Source organism: Mus pahari, chromosome 11, assembly GCF_900095145.1.
Source record: "Mus pahari chromosome 11, PAHARI_EIJ_v1.1, whole genome shotgun sequence".
NCBI classification, from domain to species: Eukaryota; Metazoa; Chordata; class Mammalia; order Rodentia; family Muridae; genus Mus; species Mus pahari.
Window position 1 is genome coordinate 48,051,333 of NC_034600.1, and position 11,633 is coordinate 48,062,965.

At 37.5% G+C, this 11,633-nt stretch overlaps 1 pseudogene; it reads left to right on the forward strand.

Annotated features, from left to right (window-relative positions):
* The first annotated feature begins 699 nt into the window (after positions 1-699).
* Positions 700-8,446, forward strand: LOC110328886 (annotated as a pseudogene).
* Positions 8,447-11,633: the final 3,187 nt, after the last annotated feature.

Sequence of the window (11,633 nt, forward strand, 5' to 3'; positions counted from 1 at the left end):
CTGTCCAGGGTGTGGGACCATGTGGTATTCGGGGTAGGCAGGTCCAGTTGAAGTGGTCTGAGAGGCTGGGCTGGAGCACCTATGGGTAATAGCTTTGGAGCAGATTCTGAGCAAACATCTGGACTTGGCATGGGAGACCTGGCCCTGCCTCTTGTCTGCTCAGCAGTGGCACTGACAAGGGAAACACACCCTCTTTCCCTCCTTCATTCCTTTCTATCTATGGGAGAGCTGGCCCAGGGAACATGAGAGTGGGAGACCTGGCCATGTCTTTCCCTGGTGACACCTTGACTGGGCAGCAGGGTAGAGCTAGTCCTGGTGTCAGCAGTTTCTGGTGAGCTGGCCCAGACCGCATGAGAGCAGGAAAGCTAGTGGGCTGAACAGCTAAGATACTTCTCAGACCCAGACCCAGGGCTTTGAATTGGTCTACCTCAGCATCTACCCCATGGGTGAATTTCTAGAATGCATGAAGGGGCCAGTCCTACAGATCTAAAACTGTAGAATCTCTATGACACAGGCCAACAACAGGGTAACTGAGAGGAGTCCCAGTGAGGTACCAGTATCAATAGAGTAAAATGGCAGAGACCTCATAACAGACCAACAAGTCTTTGCAATGAACATTGCAAGCAAAGAAGTATGAAAAAAAAATGGCTTACTAAGAAACACACAATGGCACGTTACACTGTGTGGGAGGTTGTAATCATGGAGAGCAGGTATGAGGGGAGGGAGAGATGAATGGAATTGGGGTGCATAGTGTGAAATTCACAAAGAACCAATAAAAAGAAAACAACAACAACAACAACAATGTGCCTCTTAGCTTTTTCTAAGTGTCCAATAGCTATTGAGTTATTTGTATTTGCTAATAAAGCTCTACTGCAATGGTTCTTAAACTTCCTAATGATGCAACCCTTTAATACAGTTCTTCATGCTGCGGTGACCCCTATCCAGAAAAGTATTTCATTGCTACTTTATAACTGTAATTTTGCTGGTGTTACAAATCATAATGTAAATATCTGATATAAAGGATATCTGTTATGTGACCCTAATGATGGTGTCTTTCAAATCCCGAGGCATTGCAACCCCCAAGTTGACAACTGCTGCTTTATTGTATCACTGGATCTGTGTTGGAAGACCTCTGAAATGAGCTTGGTAGATGAGAAATCAAGGTTGGAAATCAGGAGCTTACCTAATTAGACCTTTTCCTGTGAACTTACTTTTCTGAGTGAAAATTACTACCATTTAAAAGAAAATGGCCTGAACATGTTGAAATGCCTGTCTATCAAAAGAAATAAAGCTGAAAAATTGCAGGAAAGACATTTAGAAATACATCTTTAAATGTGAAGAAAAGTGAGAAATTCTAGGTATTAACACTTGATCTTTTTAATTTTCAGAACATGCCTGTGAATTGGCAATCTCACATTTCCTGAAAATTTAGAATGTGAGAGATATGTCTGATTTTGATTTTTTTTTAATTTTATAATTTTCTGCATTTTAAAAGAAAAATAGCTAACCACTTTTTGAGATTTTCTCTAGCAGTAGCGTTCTGGAGAAGTTGAATACAAAAACAGGGAAATGGCCCAGTAGATAAAGGCACTAACCATGAACCCTGATAACCAAGTTCTATCTCCTAGTTACAAATGGAATGATGTAGTGCACATTGGTAATCCCAGCATTCCTGTGGGAAAAGAGGAGTGGGGATAGGAAAATGACTCACAAACAATAACAACAAAAGACAAGCATAGATTAACTTGTCTGTTGACTTCCACATGAGTGATATGATATGTGCCACAATCTGTAACCTCTAAATGTCCAGGACACACACACACACACACACACACACACACACGCACACACACACGCACAGGCACACATCTTACATATGAACATAGTCACATATCAAATATTTCCACTACCCCAACAAAAACTATAGTATATTGTTAATATATTATCTATATTATAAAGTTTACAGATCTAAATACATATATATACAAAATTATTAATAACATAAGTAACTTTGGATTTTCTACTAGCCATAAATAAAAAGGATAAAGTTCCAATTAGTTTTAATAATTTATTTTATTCAACTTATATCCAAAATTTTATCGAACATGCAAATAAGATTTATTAATGAAGTATTTCAATACTTTTTTGGATGGTATAATCTCCAAGTCACATACACATTTTGTGGTTTTAGAGATTTGTTAATTTTTTATTTATGTGTATGTGTGTGTATTTGTGTGAGTTTATGTACATCATATGTGTGCAGGTGCCCATAAAAATGTCAAATCACTTGGAATTGCAAGGTACCTGGGAACTGACCTTGGTTTCTCTGCAAGAGTATTATGTGCTCTTAGTCACTAAACCACCTTCCCAGGCTTTGTAATATTTATTTAAGATATGCCATAGTTTAAAGTAGCTACACTTGTAGCATATAGAAGTCACATATTGTTAGTGCCCATAATGATGGGCAGCATAGCTATAATCTCCATGTAAGATACAGTGAGTAGTATAGTTTAAAAAACACATATTCAAAACCCCGAATTAGAACTTTGTTATCTGGCTTATGAATCATAAGTTTAAAACTTTGGGCTTATAAATAATAATTGCTGACCATTATTGGATACATATCATGTGCCAAGCCTCATTCTTGGCTCTTTACTTTTATTATTGCATTTAATAATGAAAGTGTCTTGTCTTTCCCTATTAAACAGTGAAGGAAACCAAAGCTCTGGAAGGGTTCATTTTGATCAGTCACCAGGTTTTAATAGGGGAATAAACTTGAGTCCAATTTATCTTTAAATTTATGTTCTTGACAATGACAGTGTTCTGGCAAAGGTAAAGGAATGACTTAATATTTTACAATGCATAGTGCACTGTCAAACATAGAGCAGAAGAATTGGCAATCAAAAGCAATAGGTCCCTAGTGTTTTCATCAACAATAATGTTTGTTGTACTCAACTGAACTCTTAACTGACTACACTGAGTTTTTGGGATCCCAGTGTAGCCCCAAGACATTCTCAGTGTGAGCTTTTAAGCACACACACACAAAAAAAACATGTCCTGGGTAGACATACTTCAGTTAACAAGAACAGTTATCCAGAAGCAGAACCGGAGAAGCCAAAAGGCAAGTTTAGTGCATTTTAACAATTTTCCCAGAAACATGGACTTTGATGGATTAGGTTCTTGTTTTTATCTTGACAGGTAGTACTTACTGTGTACATACTTAGTTTTGTGGTCTGAAAGGTACTTGCATCATGGAGTTAGTTATAGTAAAGTTTGGAGGCCTACTAAGGTCTGGGGCCCTGTTGCAAAAGGAAAACAATAAATTCATTAGGTCCCCCTGGAACGTTGCTCCCTATCCATTTACTTCTAGTTCTTAGTACTCAATGATATTGAATATGCAGCTCTTTTTTTTTTGTTGTTACACAATGCTCTAATTAATTATCTATGCAGCAAAGGAACTCTCAAACATCTGTACTACATTACAATATTTGACATTTCAGATCTCTCTTAATAATGATTGTATACCCAATCCATTTCCTTATTGAAGAAAATGATCTTGATGATTTAACACCTGAATGCATACAGCTCAATATTACCTGTGTAGGTTGATGCTCCCAAGGTCACTCGTAGCTGCTAAGCACAGAAGTCCACCTGCTTGTGCATGCCACGTAATTAAATCAGCTAGGAATTGGTGTTGGGATTCTCCTATTTTCTCCCTCTTTTTCTAAAAGGAGAGAAGATGGATCCATGTTTAAATGCTACCTCATTCAAAGAGCAGGGCGCTTAGCCTGCCAATTTTCCTTTCTGGATTTAGATGATGAAAGGCTACAGAGTCTGAACAAGCTGTGATTATCTAGTTGCTTTCTTTCTTCCTTTCTTTTTTTTTTCCCCTTTGGCTTCGATTTAGAAATGGATCCTTGACCTACTTAAGGTTGTCAGTTGGACTGGACAATGATATTCTTTACTTTGCCAGTAATGGTTCTAATGGCAACTTTCCGTTCTCAGGACATCACACTCAAGGGAACTCTAGACATTGATTGAGAGGATAACGGGTGTTGAAGACTAGATAAGCTTCTTCTAGGGTGCTTGTTGCGCTTGACTAAACCAAGAGACTAAGTATTGAAATCTGAGAAGGAAACTAGGGCGTCTCTGTTTTGACTGCATTGTTTCAAACGTGGCCTCAGCAACCACATTTAACAGACGCCTCTAGCCCACATTGATCTCTATTTAGTTAGTGGAAAATAAAATAATAACCTTTGGCTTCAATTATTTTTCTGCTGAAAAATCAAGTTAATGTTCATTTGTAGGAATGTGGCAGTGCAAGTGTAAGTGACTTAGCATGCTAGTGTACTTCAGATATGCAGACAAAAACCAGCAGCAGCAGTAGATCCACAAGGCTCATTATAGGGGTGTAATTCTGAGGAAAGGGCCTGGCAGTACAGTGACCTGGGAACATCATTTCCCTGTATGGCTTCTGTATTCTGTTACTAAACCGTATCTTTATGGGAGAGGGAGAGAGCTGCATTTGGAGAAGTATCAGCATATGTCCATCGTGAATGCTAAAGGGAAGGCTGAAGCATGAATACTGAACACTCTTACCATTAGGTCCTCCAGTCTCAAAACGATTCACATTAAACCTGTTACTTTTATTTTAATACACAGCTGCTAGTCTTTGTTAGGAAAACCTTGAGCTTTACTACAAGAATTATGATTTAAAGCTATCCTGAAGTTTTCAGGCTAAAATTACAATTGTGCTATATTTTAAATATCCTGAAAGTATGTTTTCTAATATGTTCCTGTAGCTTATATATGACAGGTTGCATTTGAAAACATAAACCAAGACATATTTAAAAGACTGTAGCTGTTCTTGAATATTGATTTATCACAATTTCATAAATGTTACTGAAGTGACAGATATTATATAGAAAAAAATAGATATTTATCTGGTCTTACTATAATAACAATACAACTAAAACTAGCTCTGATCATTCCCATATCTGATCATCGGCTCTCACTCTACATTTACCCACAGAATGAGTCCTCTGAGCTTTCACACAGGATACCGTAATGCAATTATACTTAGGTTTTCTGTTCTGTCTCTGCTACCATCTGCAATCACTAGCCGAACTCCTTAAAATGACTCAGGAATAAAGAACCAAGAGTGTCTTCTGGTGGTCTGAGTTCAGGTAAAAGCATTGTTGTCATTGTGTCCCAATTCATTTCCGTAGTTTAGAGAGCTAATATTTATAAGTGAAAATTACACTTTCATTGTGAGATAATATTTATGAGTAGATCATGTCAATAAAATCAATATGCTAAAACTAACTGGATATAAGTTACCCATTCCTGATATTTTAAAGAGCATTGTCTCCCACTAACAAAACACTGATACCTTCATATTGGAAGTCATTTTAAAAGCACTCCTACTTCTGACTGGCGTTGTTCTCTTCCTCTGTTCACCCTAGCCAGCATGCCATTTGTCAATGTGTTTTATGAAACCTACTCAGCAAAAATTGTAGGACGACTGTGAAATTTTAGTATTTGAAAGTTTAGCATGATAAGTTGAGGACTTTAAAAAAAAAAATAACCTTCTGAATGTGCATGCCACAACAGCGAAACACAGCAGGACTCGTTCTTCCCATAAGTAAGTGTGCGTGCCCTACCCAAATCATGCGAGGGCACTTATATGATTTTAACCTTGGAACACATTTCTGTACATTGTAAATTTCAATTGCCACATAACTCATTGACCAGTTAAATCATCTCCTGACAAGTGTATTAAAAGTACATTTCAAATGACCTCTAGAGATGATGAAATAATAACTTACATATAAGCATTTGGAATATTAAGCCACTCTCTCTGACCTCATTAAATATGCCAGTTACAGTCGTAAATACTTTAGTTCCCTCTCCTCCGCCCCACACGCACACTTCATACTAAGGGACTATTATTATTTGTGTGCAAGGTTACCAAGTATTTGCATTTGAGTGCTGGCAATATTGAAAATGGGCATATCAAATATTTTAATGTTTTAGACATAGAAGATCATTATTTGATTCATATTCATGTCTTGTGCTGCATTTCTTACAGACCCTCCCTAGAGAAATACCATCAGCAACACATTAACAGAATTATTACGTACTTAAAACGATGATTTTATGCTAGTGAAAAATTTTTAAAGCTCAAGAACCTTGGCTTAGCTCTGATTTCTCAGTATCACATACAGGTTCTTAGCAATGATATCATGATGAATGAGTATGAATTTTCTATAACTTTTGATTTTCTTAATCTCTGACCAAATGTGGCATTGTATATTTCATCATGGTACCTTGAGTTGTCGCCTTCTCATTTTATGTGGGCAGATCCATATGGCCAAAAAACTCACAGTATTTTTTTTTTCAAATATCAATCTTGATTTTTAAATCATTTAGAGAAATAGTTACCACAAAATATGTTGGACAGGTAAATACCACCATTTACCACATGCTAAGTTACTGTTCAAGCATGTCTTGAAACACCACTATGGCAATACTGAAAATGTTATGAAGAACAACCCTTCAGAGTCTTTATTTTTTGGTCTCAGGTCATAATTATATTTTAAAGAAAATTTCAAACTTCATTTCAAAACTCACCGATTTAAAAAAATCTCAAAGAAAAAGCTGTGGATTATGTATTCTGAAGCTGTATAAATAATATGGTAAATTAAGGTCATTTGAAAATTCTTTAACTACCTTTTACCTGTCAGAATTTGAAGCAGCATGAAATAGAAGATGAAGAAGAAGAGGAGGAGGAATAAAAAAAGAAGGAAAAAAGAAAGAGAGGAAGGAAGAAAGGAAGAAAAAAAAAAGAAAGACTTGAAGTCCTCACAATGAATACACCAAGGATAGTACATAGTTTCTTGTCCATTATACATTTTTTACACCCTTAATAGGAAATCTTGACACATATAGCATCAGCCTCTGGCTCTCTAAAACAGAAAAATGTAAAAACAAACCAAGTCCAGAGGCCAACATATACAATTAAGTTAATTACTTATGAATATATATATATATATATATATATATATATATATATATATATGAATGTTTTTAGCATAACCAGTGGCTTCCTTGTATCTTAACAGACATAAAATTGAGGAACAGTTACTACTGAATATAATCTTAAGATGAAATGGAAACATTACCTATTTTAGAAAATTTCAGACTAACTGACAGAAAGAATGTAGTAATAGTTTTTATTGAGAACATATGAAAGGTTGTCGTATAAAGCAGAGTTCATTGTGAGGCTAACTATTATGGGGTGTCATAGAAAAATCCAGTTTCTTTTAGGTTTTCATTCCTGTATTACTAGAAAAGATCCATCTAACTTAGGAATACCCTTAACTTGAATAAAAAGGCAACCCTGGAGGGTGATGAACAAGTAGAAATAAGGTCAGGAGAAACCAGTTTCAATCAAGCAAGACTGTTTATACATACAAAAGTCATTTTGTTGTATGCGGTACATAATCTCACCTGTATACAGACAGTATGGGACAAGGAAAGAATTTCCAGAGGAAATTAAAACAGAAGGAATTATATACATGAACTATAAAACAACACTTGAATTAAAAACAAATGAAGAAATTGCCAATGTTACAATTGATAAATATATTTATATACATTGTGTGTATGTGTATGTGTGTGTGTGTGTGTGTGTGTGTTTAAATACTTATCCTTGAGTATTCATTAAGGTGCTGCAGGTATTCACAAGTTGTTCTGGGTAGTTCATTTTATTGCTCTATAAATGGTTGTCATTAAGAAAGTCTGGCCAGGTTCCTCTTTCCAGCCAGCCCCGAGCGATAGGCATCTCTCGGGACAACTGGCACAAGTGCCGCAAGACCAGGATAAGAGAAAACCCTACCACAAGAAGCAGAAATGTGAGCTGGGATGGCCTGCTGCCAACACTAAGATCGGCCCTCTCCGCATACTCACAGTCTGAGCTTGAGGAGGCAATAATAAGTAGCAAGCCCTGAGATTGGATGTAGGGAACTTTTCCTGGGGCTCTGAGTGTTGTACTCGAAAAACAAGGATCATTGATGTTGTCTACAATGCATCCAATAATGAGTTTGTCTGTACCAAGACCCTGGTGAAATGACAGCACATCATACAGACAGTGGTACAGGTCCCACTATGCACTGCCCCTGGGCCATAAGAAGTGGGCCAAGCTGACACCTGAGGAAGAAGAGATTTTAAACAGAAAACAATCAAAGAAAATTCAAAAGAAAAAGACGAAAGGAAAAAGAATGCCAAAATCAGCTGCCTCCTGGAGGAGCCGTTCCAGCAGGGCAAGCCTCTCGCCTGTATTGTCTTAAGACTAGAGCAGTGTGGAAGAGCAGATGGCTATGAGCTCAAAGGCAAGGAGCTGGAGTTCTATCTGCTGAAGATCAAAGCCGGGAAAGGTAGATAAGTCTCATTCATAGTTCAATAAAGGTGTTTGCTGTTCTATATGTTAAAAAAAAAAGTCTGGCTAGAAGCCTACATGACAGTTAATAAGACTTGATTGTGCATCTCCACACTGCCAGTTGAACAACTAGAATGCTGACTCCATTAATAGTTCTGGGTTTTTACTTTCTAGTGGGCTAATGGAAACTTTGAAATCAATGATTTCTCATTGCACTTATTCCTACTTTCAAAATGAAAACCAACTTAAAATTAGTCAGCATAATCTAATAAGAATTGCTTAATTAGAACAATACTAAACATTTCGATACACCAAGAAATGCCAAGGTAACTTCTACATCTGATCCACTTTTATGTGGATCCTCTCTCTCTCTCTCCCTTCCTCCCCACTTCCCCCATCTCTTTGCATATGTGTTTATGGGTGTGCATGTGTATTTGCCTATGCTTGGTCACATTGGTGTGCATGTCCGCATATGCTTGTGGAAGCCAGAAGTCAACATCAGGTGTTTTTCTTGATTGGTTGCCACTTCATTGATGTAGAATCTTTCCTTGAAACTGGAGCTGATCAATTCTTGCTGGTCTAACTCACTTCTGTGTCCTGGTTATGATTTGTCACTGCCTGGCAAATGATGAGATGGTAGATGGACCACCTCGCAGATCTGGCTTTTCTGTGGATGCTGGGGATACTAACTCTGTTGGCACCAGGATACTCCAAGACCCGCCTAACCATGTGACCCTTGACCTGTGTTGCCAGGACAACAACCTTCAATCCCACAATCCACCTGGCTCAGTTCCCGCCCTCACTGGTGTGACATCATTTTCTGTATAAAATGGGAAGCCACCCCCTCCTCTTCTCTATCCTCTACCCGCTTCGCTGTACCCCCATTCCCGCATAATAAACCTCTCCCACGTGGAACACCTTGGCCTGGTTTGCTGCTTGGTTTATCCACCCAAAATATAAAAAACTCTAGTCATCATGTATCAGCGCGAAGCACTGAATTGTCTTCCCAGCATCCACCGTATGCTTTTCTTTTCTTACCTTTCCACACTTTTTAAAAACTAGAGTTTTGGGGGGGGCTGCCTAACTAACTCAGACAGTGGAGCACACAACTCTTAAGGAGTAGGTCCTGTCATGAAGCAAACTGCACTACACTTTCTCTTAATTATGTACTGCTGTAAACTCCTTACTTCATAAAAATCAAGCATTAGTTACAAGGACTGGGGATGGCAAAGTAGAAGATGTTACATCTTTTACTCGGCTAAGTCTGGTCCATCTATAATTTTTAGGTGCAATTAAGCGAATTGATTTGCTGCCTATTTCACACCAGTGCTGTGGACAATATATCCTTTTCCCGGTGAGCTGTCATCCAACTGAAGCTGTTAGGCATAATTAGGTAGTCACATGACAGAATAACAAGTTTACTCGCTGAACTATGACTTACTGGATCTCATTTCACATAGAAATTTTAGGTAAGGAGAAGAAACATGAAAGGAATTGGGATGGGTAGAAAGTCAGAAACCTGGCAGGGGTAGAAGCCTAAAAAAAAAAAAAAAATCATGTTTTGCTTTGAGACAATTAGCAAGATTCTTTTCCCCTTTTATAGAGCCCTTTGAAAAAAAAAAGGTTCTATAAAAGTTTGGCCATTTGAATAAATTCCAGTTCTCTAAGCCCTTCTCTTGAAGGATAAGTCGGTGAAAATGGTTAAGAAATATTTTAGGATTTACCAGATATGTGTGTGTCCTTCTTGTGTCCCTAACAATTAGGCATAAGAGAAATAGCTAGACTTCAAAATCCCTCATCCCTAGAGGATCCTTGGAGACTTTATTGATAAAAGAGCCCAGGACACATTACTTGTAAAGATAGAATCTTACCGTCCTTGTTATTCTGAATTGAATGCACTTTTGTGCCAGTGTAATTTTGAATTGAATATACCCTTAAGCAGTTGTTAAGCAGTGGTTTTTCCCTGAAGTTCCTCTACCGACCTACTGATACATATTTGCCCTCTTCTTGCTCCCTATCCTGCCATCAGCCGAAGAAGATCCAAAGTCAGGAGGCTCAATGTTCAATACAACCTGCAGGGTATGGAAACCTCGTCTCTTTCCATTGTTCCTTTGGGGGGCATGGGGTAAGTGCATTCATCGTCACTAAAATGGAATTATTATCTCTCTAAATTTGCCTATACCCCAAATTTCCTCCTTCCTATGACAAAATATATATGTTCCTGAATTTCATTTGGGGATTCCGGCCTTCCTGTGGTGCCTGGCATGCAATAAACACATATGTATTTTCTCCTGTTACTTCATCTACTGCCAGTTCTCCTTACAGACTTAAATGCCAAGCCTCAGTATAGGAGAGAGAGTTCTCTTCTCTTGTACTTACGCTGCTTGGTATAGTTGTCCCATTACACAGAAGGGGATTTCAGTGTCTGCCTTAATCCTTTAATTAATAAACAGTTAAGGGATGAGATATTTTGAGGGAAAAAGTTGGGAAAATACCAGGTTTAAAGTTGTTTCTATCTAGGGATTTATTTATGTTCTTGGAATTTGTCTTATGCCCTGTTGTCTGTTCTGGTTTCCACTGGCTTGCCTGCCATTTTCAGAAAAAAACATACTCTGTGGCTAAGCAGATCTATGCTTAGTACAGTGTAAAATTGTTCGCTAGAGTTTTTTGAAATAAAGCTAGCCACAACATACTACATGGCATCTCATAAATGCAATCCTACATCTTTATCAATTAAAAATAAATTCAAATAGTAATACAATTTACACCTAAAACCACTGTGATGGGAAAATAGATAATGCAGCTTTAAGATTTCAATGATTTTTAATTCAAAATAATACATTCATGTTAAGGATTTTGTCATTTCTAGACAAGTGCCTTTTGCAAACTCCCCAATTAGTAGGATTTATTTTGAGAAGAACTTTAATTGTATTTTTCTTGTTAAAGTGCCCAACTATGAAAGTAGGGACTTGAGAATAACTAAGAAGCTGGTAAATTAAGATGAATGCTTGAAGCTTTTAATTGTATGTTTGTATTTTCTTAAGAAGTCCTTCAAGGGGCATTTATTAACTTAAAGTAATCACACACAATAGTGCTCTTGTAGAAGGTGGAGGATGAAGAAGAGAGGATACAGGTAGAAAAGAATTGGTCTGTCACAGGGTTTCTAGGCTTGGCCCAGCATCTCCCATCTCAA